This window comes from Triturus cristatus, chromosome 5_2 (genome assembly GCF_964204655.1).
Source record: "Triturus cristatus chromosome 5_2, aTriCri1.1, whole genome shotgun sequence".
Taxonomy (NCBI): domain Eukaryota; kingdom Metazoa; phylum Chordata; class Amphibia; order Caudata; family Salamandridae; genus Triturus; species Triturus cristatus.
Window position 1 is genome coordinate 1,066,010,738 of NC_140588.1, and position 26,238 is coordinate 1,066,036,975.

The following is a 26,238-nucleotide window of genomic DNA, read 5'->3' on the forward strand; positions in this document are numbered from 1 at the left end:
CCATCCAGTCAAGTAAAGTAAATGAACATACATGTTCTTTGACAACCGGAGCCTCTAGCACCATCAGAGGACAACCTGCGTGTTCTTCAAGATAACTTTGCATCAGGAAGTCATGGGCTGCAGCATATATATCCCAATTCCCTAGGATTCTGTGCGCCGCTCCACAGGCCATAATCCCGATACCAGAACAATCCAACTCATGAGCCACTAAGAGACTCATTAGTCGATCATAATCCGGGGCAGGAGACGGCATGTTCGACAGGCACAAATCCAGAGCCCATTCGAATGGACAATCGAGACAATGGAAAACAGGTTGCATGCAAGTAAAATATGAGAACCGGAAGGACAATCCATAGGCTATGCTCAAAGTGGCCAGTGGTAGTGTTCCATAGTAGTCAAGTATCCGGTTGTGCAGTTGAAGCAGCCGTGGCCGGCTGTCGTGTGGCAAAGATCGTGCAGCCATTGCGGAGAAAACAAATCAACAGCCACACACCAGCAGTCAAGGCGAGAATTAACGGAAGCCTGTCGAAGACGCTGGAAAAAATAGAATGAAAAAATGCTGGCATCACACCAAATATTGTTTGGAACGAGGTCACAAGGCCGGAGCCCATAACTTTGAAAAAATGCACTTAGCCAGTTGTTGACGAGGCATTGAATATAGTGTGAATCAGAGCACCGAAATGAAGTGGGAGATCAGTATTTAAACGCGCATGCACCTCAGTGCGGGTTTTTGCTACTTGAAGGACAAATGCTTAACGGGAGGAAGTCAGGGCGACTTCTTTTTGAGACAATAGAGCCCTTATTCTGCTCATCTTGTTGAACTCTGCTTTCAAGGTTGGTATGGAAGGCCAGATGGATACATCCAGTCTCCCATGCGGGGGTGGGAAAAGGACATTCTTACAACAGACTACTCACTGTGAGACAGTTACAATGTACGGAATCCCTACTAGCATCCCGCAGCATGCTTCATTATTCAAAAGCAAATAACTACAGTTTGCTAATAACGTGAAAGTGGGTGTGATCGCTGGCACAGGATTTCCCTTTAAAATGCAAGCCAAATTCTTGGCGTGAACGTTGCATACGCCATGCAATTGGATGTTCCTACAGACTACTGAGTGATCAGGTGTGGAAGTGCATTCCTCTCCTTTTAAATAAACCTCTTTACCCTCTCTCAGGCACCTGTATGTAAATGGGAGTGACCAAACTTCATGCAGGAAAGCGGTACCCAATGGTGCGTATCTGCCTAAGGCATAGTGTTTCATACATGAACTGAACTTAAACAGTGGAAATGGTAAAGTGATTAATCCATGGATAAGCCACACAGCTGAGTTCGATTTGGTCACAGAGAATGGTAAAGGTTCCAACTTTTCAATATGCAATAATGAGTATGTTGCATCCTTCATGGACATGAACTGTTGTTTATCAGTCAGATTAAAACGGCAGGAATAAAGATGATGTGTTCATGTAGTCCCAGGGAACTTTCCCAGCCTTCAATTTTTGTAAAGCCCATGCAAACTGCATTATAGAACGCAATTGATTTTGACCATGGTATAAAACAGACATATCATCCTGCACAATATCCACAACAGATGAAAAAATATTATCTAATGTGTAAATTCTCGAAGAAAGGGTGTTAATGCTATTATCAATGACAGCAAGCACTTTCTCCAAATGTGCCTGATCAATAGCTCTTAATCTAGAATATCTTCAATTTGAGATAATTTAAAAACTTTGTTGTGAACAGCATACACCCATCTTTTGGACCTGCCACCCACAGGGCCCTTAACAAAATCATTCAAATCTACTTTGTCATTTAATTTGGATAAATGGTGTTTAACTGACGCTAAGGTGGAATGTGTAAGCCAGTTTTGACATAATTTTCCTACAGAATAGGTAGTAACAGAATGGGAAGATTCAAATCGGGGGTCAGTTCTAACCTGTGTATAGCCGGGGTGCAGACCCAAAAAACAATGTTGACAGGAATCAGAACTTTTCTGCCATAAGAGCCATCCTTCAGGATCTAAGTTGGAAATATTGAAGGATGTATTAGTAATGAATGACTGGAAGTCATCCATAGACAGATCTGTGTGATTATCCCAGGTCGGATAAGGGCCCAGATCAGGAATAGTGGGGGAATTCATCTTTTTCGAAGTAGCCAATCCAAAGCAGATGGTCTGAAAAATGGTAGAGTTCAAAACAACATGTGGTTCGGGATAAGGCATGCACGATGCAAAGCCTCAGAACCTTCTACCTGCCAAATTCTAGAACCCTAAACAGATTTAAGATCAATAGCCCCCTATAGCAAAGTCATCCATAAAGGACTTTGAATACAATAATTTAGTGGGGGTCAGTCTAACTTTGGAAGCTGACTCAGCAGCTATTTTAAAATAAAAGGCTTCAGGTTTAGACACACTGAAATCGGTAAAATATGTAATTTTTTTCACCAAAGTTTTGGAGCTGCCTTGAACGGGAGCTGGACAATGTTCCCATTGTGTATAATTGACGATATCTCTAAATGTATTTGCTTTATGCAGGAAATGATTGCCATAGTGTTGGTAGCAAAACAACTCTCCATAATTTGCTGTGTCTAAATACAAATCTTCAGCATCAAAAGCAGCATAATATTTCAAATCAGAAAAAAGAGCCTCTACAGCTTGGACATCCCAATCATCAGAGCATATGTTTTGTTTCACAACATCCCCCATAGAAACACGAAGTACATTGGGGACATTAATCACCTCTGTGGGACTATGATTTTGAAATTTTACAGCATCCCACACAATCCCATCTAACACAGGCCAGGCAGTAATATTCACAAAAGTCTGGTCCCTTTTCATAATGTGTGATGAGGAGTGGGGTGCCAAAGTTCCATCAATTAATCTAATTGCAGATCTTTCGGTTAGATAGTGTCCATTTACCAGACGGAAAAATTCAACCACAAATCCAATCGACATAAACAAAAAAATAGATATGAGCCCCAGCCAAATTTAAGTCCAAAGGGGAATTAAAAAATGTATTTTAAACCAAACAGCAAAAATAGAAATTTTCGATGGGGCATTCGAAGTTATAGAGTGAGTGTCAAATGAAAAACGTGACTGGTCAACTGCACTTGATTGTAAACCAGGCAACGACACATCTGTGGGATAAGTATACTCAGTATCTTCAACTGGACCACCAGCCGGTGGAGGCAATAAAGGATTTGTAACTGTATGCATCTCGATGGCAACGTCAGGCCTGTTGGTATTTGCCGGAGCCAAAACAGAATTTCTCAGCATTGCTGGACAAGAGACCGCTGGAGTCATACTAAGAAGAATCGGCCACTCGTTGTAGTTTGACATTGTCAATGGAGATGTACCTGTTATCCTTGTGACCAGGAAGTGGAGGTAAAATGACTATTCTTGTACCCTGCACGCCAAGCACTGGAACCGGTGCACGATAAGAGGGGCCAAACTCCTTGTTGTTCTCCACCTTCTCACAGACCAGGTCACCAACTCGAGGTCGCCAGCCAACTACCGGAATTTGAAGTGCAGCATCAGTTGTGGAGGGCAAGTGTTCCTTTGTAAGACTGTCTCGGGTCTCTTGTAGATTCTGTAATACAGCAGAATGATCATCTACGTGAAAGGGAGCGGCCGACGCCGCCATGTCTAGATCATCAAGACCCGGGACAAACATCTTTATGCCAAAGAGCATTTCGTATTGGGGTCCGCCCACCCAGAGACCTTCTAGGGAGATTATTAAGTGCACGTTGAACGCTATACAAATGGGCCAACCAGTTCCTGCCAGTACCTAAAACCCTAGATGTCAGGGTTAATTTGCTCCACAACGCTATTGCCCTCATGCCGGTATGGAGACGAAAATTTGACTTGGACCCCCAAAGATCTCATGGCATCCTTGTACGCCTTAGAGGCGAACGCTGGACCCTGGTCCGAATGAAGGGTACCACTGCAACTAAGTTGTACTTATACACAGTATCAGAGGAGAAAGGAACACAGTGATCTAAATAAACACACCCAAGTGGTTTATTAGATATGTACAACTGTGTTTGAGGTGGATGCGCAGCAGTAGAAGGTTTAATCTGCTGGCAAATGTCACAATTAAGGACATAAGCACGAGTATGTTTATACAATCCGCGCCACCAGTAACGTTGTTGTAGGATAGTAACATTCGCTGAAACGCCGGCATGCACAGAAGACATACCTTCGTGAGCTGCTGTTGTCAAGGAAAGTCTGCAGTCCGCGTTGGGAACCAATCTGTCACCAACATCGTTAATTCTCACATAGGGAACTTTATCAGGACTTAAATGATAAGAGTATTTAGAAGGGAAACCACAAGGGTAATTATTACCCTTCTCTGTTGCAGCAATTGCTGCCAAAATGTCATCATCAATCTTACTTTTGGATCTTGTAACTGCTGCTACTAGAGATGTTGCCACTGCTGTTTTCACTGCTTCGTCAGCTAAACTGTTGCCAACAGCGTGTACCCCGATGTGCTGGTGCCCAAGAGTGTGAATTACATTCACGAGCGGCAGACGTTGTTTAAGTTCTGCGACTCGAACCCAAAGCATTTTATGTTTGATTGTGCTACCTTTGGAATCACGATATTCATTTTGAGACCAAAAGAATAAATTGTCGTTGTAAGACTGAACACAGTAAAAAGAGTCACTCACTATAAGAGTAGTCACTCGAGGATCAGCAAACTCTAGTGCAAGCACCAGAGCACGAAGCTCTGCCAACTGCGCGGTACAATCACCCAATGTCTGCGTGTGCACGACATCAGACGTGAATTCACCATTTACGAAAGTACCAGCCTCTATTGTGCATGCCGCTGAATAAGCATGCTTAGATTCCGTCGCCGGTTGCGCCGAACCGTCAGTGTAAATGATACAACGGTAATCCTCAAGCGGGCGCAAGGACAGAGGAGCTGGATGAACAAATTCATACTGCAAATACTCCTGAGTCTGCAATGAGGCATCAACGATAAAAGTGACATCCGGAGATGTCAAAGAAGAGGCCCATTGTATCCAACGCGGATGCAAAGCTTTAGAATTTGGTACTCTGGCTTTTGTCACTGCCTCTAGGGCTGTGTTAGACCTGGCACCTTGGCGTGAGTCTCCCTTCCACTTTTTTGTCACTGTGCCTCATGTGTTTTGCTGGTGTTAGATGCTCAGAGCACTGTGCCACTGCCAACCAGTGCCACAGTGCAAGTGCTCCCTATTTAAAATGTATATGTTGGTTGGATTCCATGATTGGCTTATTTGGTTTACTGTCAGACCCCAGTAAAGTGCACCAGGGGTGCCCAGGGCTTGTAAATACAAATGCTGCTGGTGGGCTTGCAGCACTGGTTGTGCCACCCACAGAAGTGGCCTGGTAAAATGTATCTAAGGTCTGCCATTGCAGAGCCTGCGTGCAGTCTGGTACTGTCATGCTGACTGGGTAAGTGCACACACTTGCCAGTCCCTAAACCTTCCCTTAACTTCATATCAGTCACCCCTATGGTAGGCCCAAGGGCAGGGTGCATTGTAAGCCTAAGGTAGGACAAGCCCTGATGTGTGTGGCATGTCCGAATAGTGAATTACAGCCATGTTCGTTTTTCACTATTGTAAGGCTACCTGTTCTCCATAGGCCAGAATGGGCTGTTAGAATTGTTACATTCTATGACACTAACAGAACCAGGGAACATGGTAGAAATTCGAGTTTAGTATGCCTGAACTCAGAATAATAAAATACATCTTTAAGTAAAGTTTATTTTAATATTCTGTGTTTGGAAATGCCACTTTTAGAAAGTTGGCATTTGCTTGCCTGACCATTTTAGCCCGCCTCTGCTATGATGTGTATCTGCCTGTCTGGTTGTGTGAGTGACAGGGCTGGGGAAACCCAGAGGGGCAGGGCTAGGTAGCCTGGTGGTGAATAGGAAGATTGGCAGCCAGATGGGTGGGAGGAGTGCACCTGGGCTCTGAATAGGGTTGTGCTCTGCTACCACAATGCTGGCTCCACCTCCTGCGGAGCGGCTGATGTCTCTGCCCTGCACCCTGAATAGAAAGGCAGAGTCATGTCAACAGAGTGCTCAAGAACTGGTTTGGACTGGGCACAGGCCCCTCAACCCCAGAGGAACAAAGGAATTAGGGGTATAAGTATTGGGACCCTGCTCCCAAGAAATTAGATCCTGCTGAAACAAGAAGAACCTCTGCCAGAGGAGAAGGAACTGGGAAAGCTGTAGGAGGAGTAACTGTCCCTGACCTGGGGGATTGGCCTGCAGTTGTTGCCTTGCTGCTGAAGGAGAGGAAAAAGACTGCTAAAGACTTTACTTCAACTTGTGCTTTGAAAAGATCTCCAAGGGCTTGAACTGAGCTTGCCCCCTGAACGAAGTCCCAGGACCAGTGGACTTCACCCCCAGCTCCCCAAAGTCTTGTGGAAGTGCCTGCTGCTGTTGTTGGGCCTTCTGAGGGACTGCGTGTCGCAAGGAGCTGGAAGCGCGACGCAAGGAAGAGAAGCGTGCCGCCATCGGAGCTGTTGCCGTCGCATCTCGCAGAGAGTGTCGCTGCTGCAGCATCGCATCGAGCGGAAGCGTCTCGCATCATTCCGGAAGTGTCTCGCAACGCCGAAGAAGCGTGTCGCCATCGCAGCCATCGTAGCTGTCGCATTGCACCGCGTCGAGAGAAGAGTCTCGCATCGAGGAGGAAGTGTGTCGCCATCGCAGCCTTCGTAGTTGTCGCATTGCACCGCAACCAGAAAAGCGCCTCGCATCCACGGAGAAGCGTGCCGCCATCGGGGCCGCTGTCCTCGCGTCTCGCAGAAGGGGTGTCGCCGCTGCAGCATCGCATCGAGCGGAAGCGTCTCGCAACGTCGGAGAAGAGTGCCGCTGCCAAGGCCGCTGTCGTCGCATCTTGTCAAGGGTGACGCCGCTGTAGCTGACGCATCGAGTCGAGCCTTCTCGCAACATCGGAGAAGCGTAACGCATCTGGAAGATCCCGTCTTTATTTCTTTTGCACCAAGAACTTCAACGCAACTGCATCGCTGCAACACTTTCGTTGCCCTGCGTGTCGCATCTAAGGTACATTGACTTAAAGTGTCGCATTTAAGAACTTAAGAGAAACTAAGCAATCTTCTACCAACTAAGCAACCGTATTGTGTATTTTTAATCGTTTAATGGTCTTGTGATAGTCCTATATAAAGAATCCTTATTTTTAATATAACTACCTGTGTGGTGTCCATTTGTAGTGTTGTCACTTGGTTACTGTATGTGTTCACAAATGCTTAACCTATAACGCTCTGAGATAAGCCTTGTCTGCTCGCGCCAAGCTACCTAGAGGGTGAGCAGGGGTTGTTTTAGTAGTGTAACCCCTTACCCTGACTAGAGGAAAGGTTCCCTGCTTGTCACAAGTACCTACCTGTGCAAACCAGAGAACCCGGATTCTAACAGACTGGATAAGGTGTGACAACCAACATGCGTTTCCCTTGCAACAGCGCTCTCTCTTTCAGAATCGCCATCTGTACTGTAGTCAAAACTTTTTCGACATTGGAAAAGCGCATTTCAGCCGAAGTGTACAGGTGCGACTTGTAAGCAATAGGGACTGTGTCACCCTCATTGAACTTTAAGTACGTGAAACCCACTGCGCCAGGCACAATTCTTATTACCAGGTTTGTGTGGTTATCACGAATCAGTAAGTATTTAGAAGCAAGAAGATCAGCCTGCAAAGATTGCAGGAGAGCTGAATGTTCTGGCAGCCAGCTCGAGTTGGAAAAAGTAGGTTGAACCAAGGCATATAGCGGCTTGATACGGCGGGCATAATCGGGAATGTAAGTATGCCCGAAATTCAAAAAACCCAGCAACGATTGTAGTTTTTTCTGAGTTGTTGGCGCGCGCAAACATGCGCATTTCATCAGGAAAGTTCATATCCCAAAAACAACACTGTAAACTCCGCAATGTGTGATTTTGCAAAGTTAAATTTGTAACCGAAGTCCTCAAACATGACAATGATGCAGTTAACGCGACACAGATGCGGCCATAATTCGTTGTCTGTGAGATAGATATCGTCAACATACGAGTACGCATCAGGGTCAATGCTCTCCATCAGAGAGACTACACGTGCGGCAAAGACACTTGGACTGTTTTTGTAGCCCATGGCTAATCTTTTAAACTGTTTTTGTTTACTGCCTGAAGTAAAGGCTGTCCATTGACTGCTAGTAGAGAACAGGTTATGGCTATAAAAGCCATTGGAGATATCAAGTGTGGTTTTAAACCTTTTTCTCACGAGACTATCAACCAGGGCATTTTGTACCGCGCAGGTTAGACAATGAGAGTTCAAATGCCGATAATCCAAAACTAGGCGGTATGACCCATCAGGTTTGGTTACAGTGAAAAGAGGATTATTCTTGGGTGACACACACGTTTCAATTACACCTTGATATTCCAATCGATCAAGGATTTCAGCGACGTGAGATCTAGCTTTGCGGCGCATAGGATATTAGGTTTGTGGCTGTGGCATAGACCGTAACGGAATCTCATGGCTTGGTGATAATTTATCCCACCCAACCTGAGTACGGTGCAAAGCCGGAGCGAGCACCTGTGCCCACTCTTCTGCAAAGTTCTGAGCTTGCTCCTTCGGCACAGTGTGCGCGAAAGATGGGAGGATTACCTCCTCCCCTCTAGGAGCGGCCAAAACAAAAGCTGGGGGCCAGTTCGCCTCTGCTAGCAAAATGTAATATTTAGAGGTGAGGTTTTCCCAAAAAATCCCTTTTATGGTACGTTGTATGTCACCTTCAATTAAAAGGACTATGTCATATAGTCTGTCAGGGGGAGCTACTCTAGTGTCAGCAGTTTCTACAGTAATAAATGTGTCGGTTGCTGTCGCCTTCAGATATGGACGCAGTGCTTGCCGCACTATTGTAACCTCCGCTGTGCTGTCTAGCAGCGTTAGTGCCAAGTCAGGTTCCGAAGCTGTGTTCTCACTATCTGTGGCATACCTCGCTGTTAGTGCAGCAACCTTCTTTTTCTGAAACGGGGGTCGTTGACGTGCAAACTCTTCCTGCTTGCCTTTACCATCAGCCGGGCGGGGCTGTTCACATCCTTGTGGGGCACCCCGACCTTTGCCACGTTCTCCTCCACCGGACTGTGAGACCGATGTTTCCTGTGAAGAACGAGGAGAACGTTGTTCAGGAACCTGAAATCTATCAGGAGAACTAATTCTAGTGCGATCGTGCAATTCATAAGTGCGTTCAGTAGTCACTTGTACTGGTGACGCGGGATGAGACCCCTGTTTCTGTTGCTGCTTCCCCTGTTTCTTAGTTTTCCAATTTTGTTTAGGAAAAGCTGGACGGTCGTCTTTAGTAGACTTAACCATCTGAGTTTGCGGTTGCACTGTTGTTTTAGCAAAAGGCTTAACCCCCAAACTATTGCGGCCAATGTTCTTATAAGCCTCCGCAATAATTCTTGGTAACTGTCGTGGTTTATCGACGTCGGCGACGAGGCGCAGCTCATTCGACACTTGAAAGTTAACTGCATCTCCCTTGACGTTAGCAAGGGTGAGATCAGCAAATACGTTGAACACGCCGACAAGCCTCATTCCCAGCTCGACTGCCGCCTCCGGACCGTGCCCATCCTGAACACGCTTGATCAACGAGGGCAGTACAGTCATAGACGGTGTGCCGAAGCACTTCGAGTAGACTGCTGCAAACACTTTACCCCAGTTCTCACAATCAGTTACCTCTGGGACCAAGTCTTTCTGCAAACTAATGGTAAGGATCCTGTGTTTTTCCACAGGAGTAGAATTTGGAAATACCGCCTCCAGCTGGTCAAATTTCTCAGCAGTCCAATAAGGCATATCGTCCTTATTCTGGGGGCGCTTGCCCATCACCGAATTAACCATGACAGGACTAATAGTAATCCCGGCTTGGCCAGCTGGTTGCGTTGCAACCCCAGGTGCCCCCACCTGGACATTGCGAGAGACGTATTGCACTAAAGCCCTATGCACTGCAATCAAGGCGGTGTGGAGTTGACGTAAGTCATCCAGCGGTGCGAGCAAATATCGTGTATGTGGTGTGAACCCACCCAAGACTGGCCAAGTGGCCCCTGGAATAGACAAGCGACCTAACCGAACCAGTGTAACGGTGTGGGGGAGGGTGCCATTGAACCAAATACGATGCTGCCAAGCAGAAATAGGAATCTCTTGCGTCCTATATGGCGTGTAATTAGCTGGAACAGCCGTAGGAGTGTATGCGTGAAACGTCTTATCATCCGCATTCACCTCCAGAAGAGTAACCCAAGAGTAAAACAGCTCATAGTGGAACAATGCATCGGCACTCACTACAAAGATAATAGACATTCCATTGTCTGGCACCCCGAACTGTGTCAAATGACGCCGGAGAGGTGCGCGACTATGCGCTGTAATAGCAACTTCAGCCATAAGGACGCAGAGAAGAAATAACAATCTATATTAACCCGTAGCACAAAAAGGGTGGTAATAGAAAAAGAAAACCTTTTTAATTGTCAAGCTTGAATGAACCTATAAATCAACTATATAGGTAGCTTTAAATCGTCACTCCCGTCAACCGGAAACGAGAGTGAGGGCGTTGTGGACAAATATAAGCACTACTAAGGCGTCTCAATCATAAGACCAAAACGTTAGGTGTGCCATGTTGAGGGGATTCTGCTCATGCACAGAACTATGCACAGGAAACCAGGACCTCAGTGAATTGTGGTATGCAAAAAACTCACCTCAGTACCCAGAACCCCTATCCGACTAGCATCAGTGTCTCATTCGTTCTCCGTATCATCTCAAAGCTACCAATGATTAAACAACCCAGAACAAGCGACTTAGAGTACTCTCAGGAATGGTGGGAATCAGAAACACCTTTTCGTTATTATTCTCATATCAGTACATAACAAGACTAATCAGAGACACGGAAAAGTTTAAAATGTTTATTTTTAACTACGTGCTCTAAGGTGCAGTACTTTGGCTAACATAAGCAGACAAATGATTAGAAATAAAACCATCAGCATTGTTACAATTTCATAGCAAATGAAGGGAAAAATCATATTAAAAATGATAGTGGAAAACAGGTCCTATAATACTTTGTGAACCACCCTCCCTTGGCTAGTAAACTAGTTTTATAAACTAATAGAAGGTCTCTAGGTTTGAATGGGGAACCCCATACCTCAAAGATCAGCTTAGGTGAATCACATCACAGGATCAGCTCTGCTCTCTGTGTCTGGAAAGGTTTTCTCCAAGTGCCTGAATCATGCATGCAAATGCAATATTAAAGGCACCCGAGTTTCAGATATTTGCAGCTGTTTGCTTGTTGTGTCTAGAGCCTAGGCCGATCAACCTGAATTCAACAGCATACATTGTTATTTGACCTTGACGGCTTCTGCACACAGTGTTCAGAGAAGGTCACGGGGCACGTCTCGGGATGTGAACAACAGACCGTTCTCATGTGAAGGAAAAGCAAGCAAGCAGTTTTACTTGTAATAACAGCTACCTGTAGTGTTGTGTGCAAAAGCAGCAAAGTGGCAAGATGGCGTTTAACTTCTAAAGCGCTTATGCTAACAGAACAATGCGTGGACATAAAACCCTGTCTCCACTACAGAAGTAGGCACAGGATACTGCGCAACTCATCGGCATGCACCTGTTGTAATAAAACTGTCCTTCCAACTTAAAACCCAGCAGGGGGTGGCTGCCTGGGTGAACTGGCAGCTGCCAGAATGCTGATTCAATGTCCTCCTTTGCTAACCAAGCCCCCTTGCCCTCTCTCCTTACCATGTCCACTGTCACGTCGAACAAGCAGTAAGTGACAGAACAAAGCCCGCCCTACAACCAGTGGATCACAGAAATACCCTCAGGGTGTCACAAGTGGTGTATCAATCTGAAACTCCCTGGCTCTTACTTGGGTACCACTCCCAGGGGATAAAGCACAAAGTTGTCCAGCGAGGAATAGAGGAATGGTCCTGACCACCCACCCTGATGCTAGTTCCTTTGCGACCTTCTCCTGTACGGAGGGGAGCTCTTTAGCAGACCTCAGGTTGTCTGCATACCTGCTTCCCAATGGGCCTATGTAAGGAATCCTGAAGCCTTCTACAAAACCATTCGCCAGCAATAGGCCGTCTTTGGTGTTGGGGTATTTTCTGAGCAATGGGAGGAGGTTGCGTAAGTTTAACAGTGAGGGGCCTTTCCCTGAGCTGGTGATGGATAGGAAGCTGCCTGGGATGAAAGAAGAGCCCTTGTCTGCGCTGGTGGCAGCTGTATTTCATGCTGGGTTGCAAAGGGTGGTTACGGGGGTGGGGGCTTGTCTACCGGTCCATGCTTATCTGTCCTGTCTGTTGTTGTGCGGAGGGGGTGTCTCCCACCTGCCGTTGCAGGACGCTGCTGGGTGTGGGGCCCCACATTTGTTGCAGCTATGGGAGAATTTGCAAGCTTTCCCCCAGGAGCAGGACCCGGCATTGAATAGTCTGCAAGTGCCCAGGGGGGGACATTTGGTACCCCCACTTGTGACCGGCTGCTCCGCGTGTGCCTCGAAAGGGCTGCTGAAGTAGTGTCTCCCTGCTTGGCTCTGCGCCTTAAATGATGCTTGCCAGTTCGGGTTTTTGCTGAATGAGTCCTTCTGGGGTGGGGTGAATTCGCCCATGTGCTCCATTCAGAGCGGGACCTCTTTCTGATCCCAGCCTAGTTAAGGGTACATGGCCATCTTCTTTCTGAACTCCCTATAGTGATTAAACCACCCAGTGCCTCCTGACTTTATGTCCTTATTTTGAATGGTGCCGGAATACTGGAAGGGCCCATGGCTCTGTTCCGGGTCTTTGTCCATCACTACTGCTGACAGGATGGAGAATACCTCTAGCCAGTTTTCAATGGTTTTGTCTAGCCATGCCTGGGATCTCCCCTTATTGACCTCCTCCTTCCCGCCCATCCTTCTTGTGTCAAACCCATCCATCCATGCATCAGTAGTGTGAATATATCCACAAATTCACGTCACCAAATCCCTTCATTAGCTGCTAATTGCACCAGTCATGCTAGCAAACAGCGAACCGATACCAGAGGTGCAACCGTAATCAAAGGCAGTTTCTCCACCACAAGGGGGTGTTGCCTTTGATGCCTCATTCAAGTTGGGGGGGCCCTGTACTTGGTGTATTGACCGGGTGGTCTGCCTCAATGCTGTGTGCGTCAGGCCCTGTGCCCCAGCTGGCTGGACGGTGGAGACCACCGAGGCGATGGGTTGGTTGTTTGGTGCTGGGGGGCTGCAGCTTGCGGCGGATGTAGCCTGCTGTCTGAGTTGTCGGTGACTCCCTTTCCGCCTGAGTGGTTGGTATCACAGGGGCTGGGAGAGAAACCATGCACCGTGCCTGCTTCTCACTAGCTTGATCACCCCACACTTTCACAATCGCCAGTGCACCTTCCCCCCCCCCCAGTGGTTGAGCCGTTGTGAGGGGGCTGAGACCCCGGGTTGGCGAAACGCGTATTAAAGTCCATCATTGAGTCCTTCAGCTTTCCCATTTTGTCCATGGACTCTGTGCTTGTTGGTGTTGTGCTAAAAGTGTCTGTTGGCACTGCCACCATCGGTTTCTTGTGCTACGTCGCCTGGGCTCTAGCCTTCGACACAGGGGCCTCAGCTGGGAATTCCTTGTTTGTTGGCCTGCGGACCCATTTCGGCCTCCTGGGCCCTACGTCTGCTTGCGCCGGCAGTTGAGCTCTGGATCTGTCGACTTCGACCCCGGAGTCCTCTGACTCTTGCGCATTCATTATGCCCTTCGCTCAATCTAAGCCTTTTGCCTTCGCCATCTCCATGAACGCTGCCCAGACTGCATCCTGTGACATGCTGGGCTGGGACTCGCCGGCTGTTGCTATCTGTGAGAATAGGGGTGGGGTTGTGAGCCCTGGCTATCCATGCCCTTGCGCATTAGCCTTAGATTTTGAAGATCCTGCAGGGAGAGAGAAATGTGGGTGAAAAAGGCCCCCACGCCCTCCATGACCCTTGTTTTGGACTGGTCCCATGTTTGGTTTTATGCATCCCAGTTTTCCTTGATCATTGTCCCCCCATCCCTGCAATACTTACTTTCCAAATGGGTACCGTGTCAACTGATGACAACACTGGTATCTTGTCGGTCTGCCCAAGAGGACATTCCACGATGACTCTCAAAGCACAACCTTGGGGGGTGTGAAAGATAGGTATATGTTATCCTACTGCACCTTGCTACTCCGGACAGTTTCGCCTGGGGTCTACACGTGTACCCTATGTGCCACGACTTACGTGTTGGTTGAGGCAAGGCTGCAGTACACAACGGGGAAAATTAAGATAAACATTTACTCCTAGGAATAAAGCATTGCTCTAGTTTTCCACCGGGGGGTGTGCCCGAGACTGTGCACTGGATGGAACAAAGGGACACACCCGCGTCTGATACACCCAACGCCTGATCCCGGTAAACAAGGTAAACACTGCACATTCAATCTTGTGCTGGACTTTAGCTGAGTGATAATTAAGCACTGACTCACTAAGTACCATGCTCATACCTGTCTTCCCACCCCCTGCGCCACCCCTACAGGACGGGCTGCTGGGATTCACCCCATCGGATCGAAAGCAGGGGTTGTAGGATAATAAACGATCTGTGGCTGGACACGCAGTCACACTAAGCAGGCACAACCCAAACTGCAAGGCCAACGGCTCCACTGAAGAAAAGCCTACAGCCCCTGGTATTCCCAGGCAGGCTTCATCTAGGTGCTAACAAGGCCGAACCCTGCTTAACTTTTGAGATCAAGCGAGAGCAGGTGCTTTCTGAGTGGTTTAGCCATAGAACCAGGTGGCAAGCAAGCACAGCCCACCTAAGGGACGTGCCCCCTCCATGGCTGAACACGCCGTTACGCCCAGCATGCGCAACCCGAACCACGAGGCCAGCGGCTCCACGAAGGAAAAGCCTACAGCACCTGGTATTCCCTGGCAGTCTCCCATCCAGGTACTAACCAGGCCCAACCCTGCTTAACTTCTGAGAACAGACGAGAGCATGTGCTTTCTGAGTGGTATTGCCATAGAACAAGGCGGCAAGCGAGGAGAGCCTGTCCAAGGGACGCACCCCCCTCGGTGCATAAAGGCAGGCCCCCCCCCACGTGAGTGCTCTGCCGCAGCGCCAGGAGGCCTCGAACCCAAGCAGCAGCCCGATGGGCCTCCACAATGCTGGAGGACCGAGGCAGGCATGTGACCCCCTGGGGACAACACGCAACACCAAGTGGCACCGGGGCCTGTGCAACCACCCAAGTTGCCACTCCACCATTCAAGGCCTGGAGTAGCACGTGGCCCCTTGAGGCAACACAGGCCAGACCCCCCAGGTTCTGACCAGGCTCTGACTCAGTCCAGCACAACTTAAAACCGCAACTGCCCTGATGGCCGCCCAACCCCCAAGAAATGGGTGCCCACCCCAGGGGGGCTGAATCTGCAGAGGCTGGGCGCCCGGGATGCAACATCAAACACCGTTGGCTACCCGCTCGCCATACGTGCCCACCCCGGTGCCCCCTTTCCCGGCCCGTGCAACGACGCTGCCCAAACGCGCACGACCCGCAAGCAGACCATGGGCAGGGCAGCCGGCCGCCAATGTGGGAAAGGGGAGGGGGAGAAGCAAACCCACGCAGAGACAATGGCACCCAGGGGAAGGGGCAAACTCACTGCAAAAACACGCCAAAGGACGACTCCAGACCTGTCACGACACCACCTGACGTGTGAACAGGAGTGACAAAGAGAGAGGTCAGTGGGTGTGGGCAGGTATAAGTACCTCACCCGAACCTCTGCACGCCGGAAGTGACACGGCCTCAGCGCCGAACTTTGGGGTGGACTCCCCAGGGTCCCCACCACTAGAGGGCTGTGAACTGCCGAATGCGGCACTGAGATGGCTGCCCTTATATGTGGGCAAACTGCGTGAACCGCAGGGAACCTCAGAATCTAAGAACAGAGTACAACAGAGATGGGACATGGAATCGGGGGTAGCAACAGTGGCGTAACGAACCCTGGGGGGGGGCTACAAAGTACATGGAGGGGTTCCCCTGCGGACTCACTCATGAGCTCTTAAGCCAGACTACTGTGCTGAGGGGGCGCCCTGGAGCTCCGGCTCCCCCACACTGCGGGTGCCTTTGTCACGCCACTGGATAGCAATTAGGAAGTAATGGGTGTAGGGCATCAAAGAGGAGCAGGGGGCGGGGGGGGGGCACAAGAAGAGGAAAATAGAAAAACTAGAAGGAAGGAAAAATATGATGAAAAAGAAGAGAGCAAAGGGGAGGTTCGGCAAGGGGGGGTGTATGACACAATAGCAAAGTATGAATAAGAAAATATAAAAGAATGCCCAAATACTGTAGCCTAAATATATAATATTGAGAAGGTAAGTATTTGGAGGTAAGTATAGATTTAATATTCTCAATTCCACATTTACGTACTTTGAAGATATATATGTGGTCAAAGCACACATAAGTGGAGTTACATACAGTAAACTCATACTGACCCGCATATATTTACGTTCTTGAGATGTTGGACACCACTAGGCTTTACTCCCACGATATTTAGGTAATGGACCCAGACAGGCAGGAAGGGGGCAACGGACCCACGATTTAAAAATACAAATTGTAAATTCAAACCAATTACAATTTTAATGCAAATGCGCATTTAATGGCTTTTGGATTCATATATTTCGCTTTTGATAAGTTGTTGTTTTAACCAAAAGATTTGATTTTTTAGCACAGATTCCTGCAGCCCTTCAGTTCATTCGAACACAAGCCCTTTTATCCTGTTTTATCAGTTTGTACTTCATTGTCTCCAGCCTCGTAGCTCAGCATTCCTGGGTGCAGACGGCAGGGGTTCTGGGATGCTTTCTCATTGGCCACCATCCCATTTGTCGTGACCTGGGTAAAGGGGCACTAGGACCCTCTACCCAACTGGTGGGGAGGGGACAGAAACCGGACACCACTTCCGGTCAAGGGAGTGGGGAGGGGACCAGAACAAGGAGGGCAGGAGGACGAGGCACATGTGGGCAGCATCAGCAGCGGCCAACACAACTGTAACAATAAAGAATTTAAAGACTCTTACCTGACTCTGGCTTGTTCCTAGGGGCAGAGAACATGACAACAGGAGACGAAGTCGGGATTCGTAGGGGATGAAGTGGAAGACCTGCTAGTAACATTTCCTCAAGATCAAGCAACAACATCTAAGGGACTTATAAAGTGCCTCACAAACAAGTTTGACCCGCAAAGAAACATTGATTTCGAAAGATACACCTTCACCATTGCGTGCCAACAAGCAGAGGAGTCCCTCGACGACTTTGCAGCAAGACTGCGTAAGTTGGTCACATACTGCGAATTCGATAAGTTTGACAACGAACAGGCAATTCGACTGCGCATCATTGAAGGCTGTCAGTCTGTGGAACTCCGCATACTAATTTTGAAGGAACCGACCTCGCTGGAGAAAATTCTGACCATGTACCGGGCGGAAGCAAGAGCAACAACACATGCAAGGCAGATGGAACTGGGAAAAGAAAGAAGACTAGAAAAAACTAACCGCATGATTGGAAGCAACAGGAAGAAAGAAAACAATGCGCCACAGCCAAGAAAGCCGCATGAGAGAACATGCTATAGATGCGGACTAGAGATTCCACACATCGGTGCATGCCCGGCAATGGGTCAAAAATGCAGGAAATGCAACAGAGATAATCATTTTGCAAGCGCGTGCATGGGTGCACAATTTAAAATTGAGCGAGGAAGACTGGGAAGACCATGGACGGCAACGAACAGATGTGCCAGGCACATGGGAACGGCAAATCTCAGTTGTTCAGCTGAATCAGACGGAGAAGCAGTACAAGAGAACGTGGAACGACTATATCTGATGTCTGATGTCCCTGTGGAAAACAGAGAGCGAGAGCGCATTCATCTAATAGAGAAACATCAGGTAAAGAAAACAGCGACTGTGGACGTTGATGTAGGAAGACACAGTACACGATTCGTGCTAGACAGTGGGGCCACATGCAACATAATGTGTATATCAGAATATGAAAAGATGAAAACAAAACCGCTTTATCACCGTCCACTGTTGATGTATTCACCTGGGGCTCGAAGAAACCAGTGGTCAACATAGGACAGTTTACAGAGACACTGATGTACAAAGACAGGTCAAGCAAAGAAGAAATACATGTGCTACGGGGAGACATTCCAGCACCATGTCTGCTAAGCAACGTCACGGCGCAGGTGATGGGTCTCCTCGCAATGACGTACCACATGTCAGAGAAACAGAACATTCTGCAAGACTATCCGGCAATACTACAAGGCCTAGGCAAACTAAAAGGACGGCAAATAACACTGCACATCAATGAAGCAATAAAACGTGTGGCTCAGCATCACCGACGAGTGCTGATACACCTGGAGCCACAGGTAGAAGAGGAAATACAAAGCCTGCTGAGCCAAGACATGATAGAGGGTGAACACCCTAAATATCAATTCCAAAATATCGACTGCCCAGAATATCGATGTTAAAATATAGTGTGGACAGAATATCGAATTATCAAAATATGGATAGGTCAGAATATCGAAATTGGGGTACGAAATATCGATTTCCATAATATAGAATTTAAAAATATAAAATTACATAATTTCAAATGTTAAAATATAGATTACTATAATATCAAATTACAAAATATAGAGCTGATCCGGTTATCGACCGGCTGGTCGTCAAGACTTGCTGCCTTCAGATTGGACGCTATGCTGCTGTGGGGCTCCAGGATCGCCTGAACACAACAGGACTGCGAGGACCGGGGAGCATTGCGCTCCGCTAACCAGGCTCACCTGCTCCTCTTCCCGTTGACCATCTTGCCCACGTCACGCTACGCCTTGCGGCCCCCACTGCGCGGGTGCCGCTCGAAGGCTCCATCACCATTTAAAAACTCGGCTTGTGCTACGAAGGTTGGGTTTCCCTTTCTCTCCCTGTGCAAGGACGCTACGCTGCTGTGGGGCTCCAGGATCGCCTGAACACAACAGGACTGCGAGGACCGGGGAGCATTGCGCTCCGCTAACCAGGCTCACCTGCTCCTCTTCCCGTTGACCATCTTGCCCAGGTCACGCTACGCCTCGCGGCCCCCGCTGCGCGGGAGCCGCTCGAAGGCTCCATCACCATTTAAAAACTCGGCTTGTGCTACGAAGGTTGGGTTTCCCTTTCTCTCCCTGTGCAAGGACGCTACGCTGCTGTGGGGCTCCAGGATCGCCTGAACACAACAGGACTGCGAGGACCGGGGAGCATTGCGCTCCGCTAACCAGGCTCACCTGCTCCTCTTCCTGAAGACCCGCCCTCCTTACTATTTAACTATGTCCATGTGAATCCGCAGCGCGGATCGCAGCGCGGGCGAAGCCCGGGCCAAGGGCGGGCCCGTTGTAGCCCGTTCGAGACCGAGAGAGACCGGACCGGGCTACCTACGGCTTTAGTGCGTATGTGTTCATTACATGTCATTTCTATTGCATGTGGTTGTATTGTTCATATTGTCTTGTGGAGGACACATCGCTGCTATATTAGAGTAACTGTGCACTGTGTTGCATCCTAATTGAGCATGGCAGCCAAAGAGGGTAGGAAACAAGCGACTAAAGGCAATCTCACTGGTACACTAGATCAATTCATAGTTAGAGCCAACTCGGTGATTGACCAGGGTATTGTCCTTATGGAGCGCAGAGTGTCGCAGGATCTGGCCCTAGCAAGAAGATCTTCCTTGGGCCTCCTTGCATCTGCACGCACCCCAAATGGCACTGGTAGTAATGCCCTTCCTCTTACCCAATTTATTGATGAGACTTCTAGCAGTGAAGCTTCTAGTGACAACGACCCTGTGGTCAACCTTAGAACTACATCCCCCCCAGTGACTAGGTCGGGACCGATTCTACGGGAAAAAAGGGCCACTAAGGTAGGGCTGTCCGCAAACTCCAAGTCAAAAGCCACCAGGCAAGTTCGCTCTAAGCCAGGGGGAGCTAAATCTGCACACCATGGTGCAGCTTTAATGGCAGACTCGGTGGCTAGAGATGGTCAGGGTAGCTGCTCCCTCCCTCCAGCTTCGTCTTCCTTTAAGTCTCCTGGGGATCACCCTGCTCAGGCATCAGCTCTGCCTGAATTGATGACACAGTCACAAGGGGACGCAATAGTTCCGCAACAATTAGATCTAATGCTGCGTGCGCTACTGGCACCCCTGGAATCCAGGTTGGAGGGAATAGTCACCCTTCTGACTAAGCTTGAACAAGGAATTAAGGATCACACTGAGGGTGCCAACAACAATAAAGTATTCCCTGCATGCTTTTGCAATTGCCACTGTACCACTATAGCCGGGGCCTTACCAGTCCCGGCGGCCCATTGCATAGCTCCACGGCTACCATCTGTCCCGAAAGCTACATCACTGGCAATTCCAGCCACACTTAACACTCCCTCACTAGAACATCATGGAGTTAGGCCTCTTACTGACCATCACACAGATAGTAACACCTTGGGAGAGGCCCCCTTGGGTAATAATAGTGACAATATGAGGACAGTGAGAAAGCGAACCCAGGATAAGGCTACTAGGATGACTTCTAGAATAGACCTGCCCCCGGAAGCTAGCCCATACATGGTTGTCCTAACAGGGGTTCCTGAAATGAATGATCATAATACTGAGGAGTTCCTGAACCTAAAAAACAAGGTAATCCACTGGCTCTCAAACCATAGGCCCCTGCCACCGCAGGTTAGTTGTGAGATCATCATGGTTAGAAGGGTGGGGTGGGTAGGGCACACTCCTAAAAACTTAACTGGCGACTGTGTCATAGTTAACTTCCGGGATGCCAGGACAGCAGATTATATCTGCAACTGGAAAAAACCCCGCTTAGACACCAACATTGGGGTGCGCCCCCTCTCCTACTTCTACCCAAATGATCATCTGAGGATAGAAGAGAGCGGTTGGACATATATTCCGCATAGACAAAGGGGAGGTGCTGGGAAATCAAGGCATCTGCCCTCCGACGCAGAATGGGCTTATCCTATTTGCTCAAACAGGTTTAACTGCCTCGACCAGGTCGATTGACTGGCCAAGCCAACCCAGGTAGCTCAGGGTTCTATGGGGGATAGTATTCTAGGTTTAGAACCCCCTGGGCTGCATGAGGAAGGGAATTTGACTTTTGACACCATGGGCTGCACCACTAGTACAGGGGAGACCAGTTACAGTAGTACTAATGGCAATCCCCAAGCGCACCCCCTGCAGTTTTCTGCTTCCCTTCCAATGTCAGCCGCCTCCCATAGTGCTAGTTCCACCCTTATAGGGAGAATTGATCCCCACCAGAGGAGTAGCATTTCGTCTGTACCAGATCCCCCATCCCAGCACACACTTCGCCACCAATGTATGAACTTACTATCATGGAATGTGGCAGGCCTAACAAATAAGCTAGCATGTCCTGAATGGGGCTCTTTTGTGGACACTGCTGACGTGATTCTATTGCAGGAGACCTGGGCCAGGGAGGTGGTTCATAGAGCCGGGTTTGCTTCCTTTAACATCGCAGCTCGGTGGGGAGGCAAGGGCCGCCCTTCTGGTGGCCTGACAACATGGATAGGTGTACACCTGGGTTGCAGTGTGGATTTGATCCAGACCAATTCGGATGACATCCTTTGTGTCCAACTGTCCTGGCCCAACTCATATAAATTGGCAGTTGTGAATGTATATTCACGCCCTACTGCTATGGCTAAAGAATCAAACACCGTAGGGGAACTATCATCTTTCCTGGAATCCTTGGACCATGATATTAACTGTGTGATTGCAGGAGATTTTAATTGCCACTTTGAGCCCCTTCCAGGGCTGGGTGAGGGGGCATTGCAGGAAGAAGATGAGTTTTGGGGTATCCCACAGTGCAGGTCCACCTATGCAAAGGCATGGACCCCATTGGCTATCCAGGTCATGACTTTAACCTTGCAGTTTTCAGTTAGGGCGGTTAATGGCCGAATGCCTTCGGACATTCCATCCAAATGCACCTATAACAAAAAAGACAATGAATCCCATCTGGACTACTTTTTGGTCCAGACCAGGTTATGGTCTAAAATTATGGATTTGGAGGTCGTGAATAGATCGGACAGCGATCATAACGCCCTACTGTTGAGAATGGAAATGCCAAACTCTGCTAAAGCCCATACGGAACCAGCTGTTGAACTAGGATTGGTTCTTACCAACAACAGGAGGAGGGTTAAGTGGGAAACCCTATGTGAAAGGCGGGATGCATTGCCAAGCTTACACTCATCTATTCTCCCCCTGCTCAAGATGGCAAGTGATATCTGGGACAAAGGGCAGTCCGAGGATAACTCTGCACGCTTCCTCAATGTCCACCGGGAATTAGTTGATACCCTTGCAGGCTTTCTAAACCCTATAGTTCCTGCTAGGCAACCAAGGACTATCCCGCCATCCTGGTATAATGCCGCATGCAGGAGTGCTAAAACTGTCTTGATTAATGCCATCAAAACCGGCAGTGACAAGCTAACAATCTGTTCACTTAGGGTTGCCCACAAACAAGTTTTAAAACAGGCTAAGATAGATTGGGATTGGGAGAGATGGGAAAGTTTATCATCAGCCCTTGCAAACAAGGAATTGAGCAGATTCTGGGCCATTGTGAATTCTGGGTGCGCGGAACCCCGCAATGCCATCGAAGCTAATCTTGACCCGGGGGTGTGGGAATCCCATTTTAAAACTCTTTATGCTGCCACTTCTGATCTAGATCCCTTGCCTTTTCGGCTTTCGTCTGCGGGGGATGCCGAAGCCCTGGAATTCACCGTAGATGATGTTACGACTGCCATAGGGAAACTGGCAATGGGTAAAGCACCGGGCATAGATAAGATACCCGGGGATTTGCTCAAAGATCAGCCTAAGATATGGGCACCGTACCTTTGTGCACTCTTCAACTCAATTTTGCACGGTACGGAGGTCCCGGACTCTTGGTTGGGAGCGGAAATCGTACCGATATATAAGAAGGGTTCTCCCCTGCTCCCCGTTAATTATAGGCCTATCAGCCTCATTGACGTCCCCCAAAAAATAATGGCAAGACTTATTTTAGATCGCTTGCAGGACTGGATCAATGAGAATGATATCCTTTCTCCCTATCAGGCTGGTTTCAGAAGTAAAACATCTACCATGGACCAGATCTTCCGCCTAGTAATGTTATACTGGAAGACTGTGTCGTTGGAGGGTGGCAGTCTCCACATGGTATTTGTTGATTTACGCTCTGCGTTTGACACTGTTCCTAGGGGCAAACTTTGGGCTGTTTTACGCGATCTGGGTGTACCCATCTCCTTACTGGGTATATTGGTGAGGTTACATACTGAGAATTTTGCCCAGGTCAGGTGTGCAAGAGGAGGTGTATTGTCTGACAGGTTTGCTGTAAACAAGGGAGTTAGGCAAGGGTGTGTCTTGGCCCCTACTCTGTTCTGTATCTATGTGAATGGATTGATTGCCAGCCTGGATGCAGTCCCTAACAACGATGCACCCAGGTTGGCAGGTAGGAAAGTAGCAGCCATAATGTTTGCGGATGACACCCTGCTCCTTTCCAAGACACCAATGGGCATCCAACGTATATTGGAGGGTTTTAGCAACTTCTGTAGGGAGCACGGACTACAGATCAATGTAGATAAGACCAAATACATGATTTTTAATCCCCCAATACACACTAGGCCACCACCTACCCTTGATTCAGTTGCACTCGAGAGAGTTCACACCTTTCAATATCTTGGTGTTACCCTAGGTGAAAAACTTTCCTGGGGCCCACATCTTGCAAAATCCCAACTTAAACTGACCCAAATAGCTGGGGGAATCTTAAAGATGACAAATGCCTCTACTCTTAAACCCATCAGCCCTAGTCTTGAAATCTACAAGATGAGGGCCAGAGCGGCTGCACTATACGGAGGGGAACTATGGGGGCACGTTAATAGACCAGGACTGACTAAGGTTGAGAACAACTTCCTGAGACAACTGCTCGCGCTCCCCCAAAGTACACCCCTACTACCGCTGGGGCTTGACTTAGGTATACTCCCCATCCAGGAGGAACTAGCCATCAAACCTCTCAGGTTTTGGAGGAGGATCTGGCTGGAGCTGGAGCAGTACAAAACAGAGCTCCAAGAAATACTGAGATTAGGCAGGGCAGCACATATCCCCTGGCTTTCCTATATCAAAGATGAATTTACGAATCTGGGTCTTGCAGATATGTGGGTGAATCCAGCAATAGCTTGCAGAGAGATCCCTGGGAAAACATTCACTGAGTTATACCGATTTCGATGCTCTAATGCGTGGCTCCATGATTCAAAGAATGGTACCATGGTGAAAGCATTCATAGAGATCAAATCTGTTTATTCATTCGAAGATTTTTTGGATGTAATTTTCCCTGTTATGGCTAGGAAGCTATACATACAATGGAGGTTTGGTGCACTCCCCCTAGCGTGTTTAACAAGCAAATGGTACCCGACTAGGTCCTCACACTGTATTGGTTGTGACATGATCAAAGAGGATGAAAGTCACATTCTTTTTTTCTGTCCACTCTATAGCAGAGCAAGGCAGAATTGGATCGTACCTATCTGTAGGAACCTTGGATTTAGGAAATGCTCGGACGCATTAAGGGTTTTTAAGACTGAAACTGCAGGTCACATTGTATTTGCCTTAGCCAAGTATCTGCATGCTTTCTGGATTAAAAGGAGTTTTATACTATCTAATACTGCCTAGTAGCCGGGCATGTTTTCTGCTTGTGTAACGCCAGTTACAGATACAATGTGTGTCCTAAAATTAATATTAATACTGACATTGATTTACATTCCTGATTTGCATTTGCCTATGTCATTTTAGATGCTCTTTTAACACTGTAATTTTAATGTGTATAACATGTTGTGTACTCTTTTATGGCTGAAATATTGCCGAAATAAAGATTTAAAGAAGAAGATATTTATAATATCGAATTTTTTTTAGTGTTATTTATGGTAGTATATGTGTAAACATTATGTATTATTTTTGTAATGTATGTTTAATTTATTTAAACTAATGAATGTTATATAATTTGATTTTTGCGTAATTTAATTCCGTAGCGGGTTGTGGGTTTATAGGAGAATAGGGTGGGAAGTAATTTAATTATGGTTAATTAAATATTAATTAGATTTATATGTTTTGATAATTAATTGATTGATAATTAAATATAAATTGGTAATTAATTTTTATTAATTGGTAATTAATTTATATTAATTGATTAATTGATTATTATATTAATTGTATTTTTTATTATTAGGAGCGGGTTGTGGGTTTGTAGGGGAATTGGGTGGGAAGTAATTTTATTGTAATAAAGTAAATAATTATTTTTTTATTTATGTGTATTGATAATTAATTGGTAATTAATTATTAATTGGTAATTAATTTGTATTAATGGGTAAATAATTTGTATGAATGTATAATATTTATTAATTGCAAAATTATTTTTATTAATTGAATAATTGATAATGTTAATTGTATTTTTCATTATTGGGAGTGGGTTGTGGGTTTATAGGGGAATTGGGTGGGAAGTAAATTAATTATAATAAAGTAAATAATAATTTTTTTTATGTGTATTGATAAAAATTGATAATTAATTATTAATTATTAATTAATTATTATTAATTGCTAATTTATTTTTTTCAATGGTAATTAATTGTTATTAATTGGTAACTATTTTTAATTAACTTTTTATTGGTATTGATAATTAATGTAATCTTATTTTCAAAATAAATCATTACTTTCCCTACTTTTGCACTCTCAGGAGTGGGAATAGTATTTTTTACCGTCCCGCTATCCAACTCTTTCCCTACTGTTACACTCTTTGGAGTGGGAATAGTAATTTTTACCCCTACACTATCCAGCGTTTTCCCTACTGTTGCATTCACTGGAGCGGGAATAGTAATTTGTACCCCTACGCTATCCAATGCTTTCTCTACTGTTGCACTCACTGGAGTGGGAATAGTAATTTTTCCCTTCTTGCTATCCAACGCTTTCCCTACTGTTGCACTCTCTGGAGTGGGAATAGTAAATTGTATCCTCCCGCTATCCAACACTTTCCCTACTGTTGCACTCTTTGGAGTGGGAATAGTAATTTTTACCCCTACGCTATCCAACGTTTTCCCTACAGTTGCACTCACTGGAGTGGGAATAGTAATTTTTACCCCTACTCTATCCAACGTTTTCCCTACTGTTGCACTCACTGGAGTGGGAATAGTAATTTTTACCCCTACGCTATCCAACGCT

The 26,238-nt window shown here is 47.1% G+C and overlaps 1 protein-coding gene and 1 pseudogene across 1 annotated transcript in view; one reads left to right on the forward strand and one right to left on the reverse strand.

Annotated features, from left to right (window-relative positions):
• Positions 1–26,238, forward strand: part of LOC146829675 (diacylglycerol O-acyltransferase 2-like) — a 192,305-nt gene that overhangs the window by 111,883 nt on the left and 54,184 nt on the right. The window lies entirely within an intron of this gene.
• On the reverse strand, positions 14,900–15,018 carry LOC146829676 (5S ribosomal RNA; annotated as a pseudogene).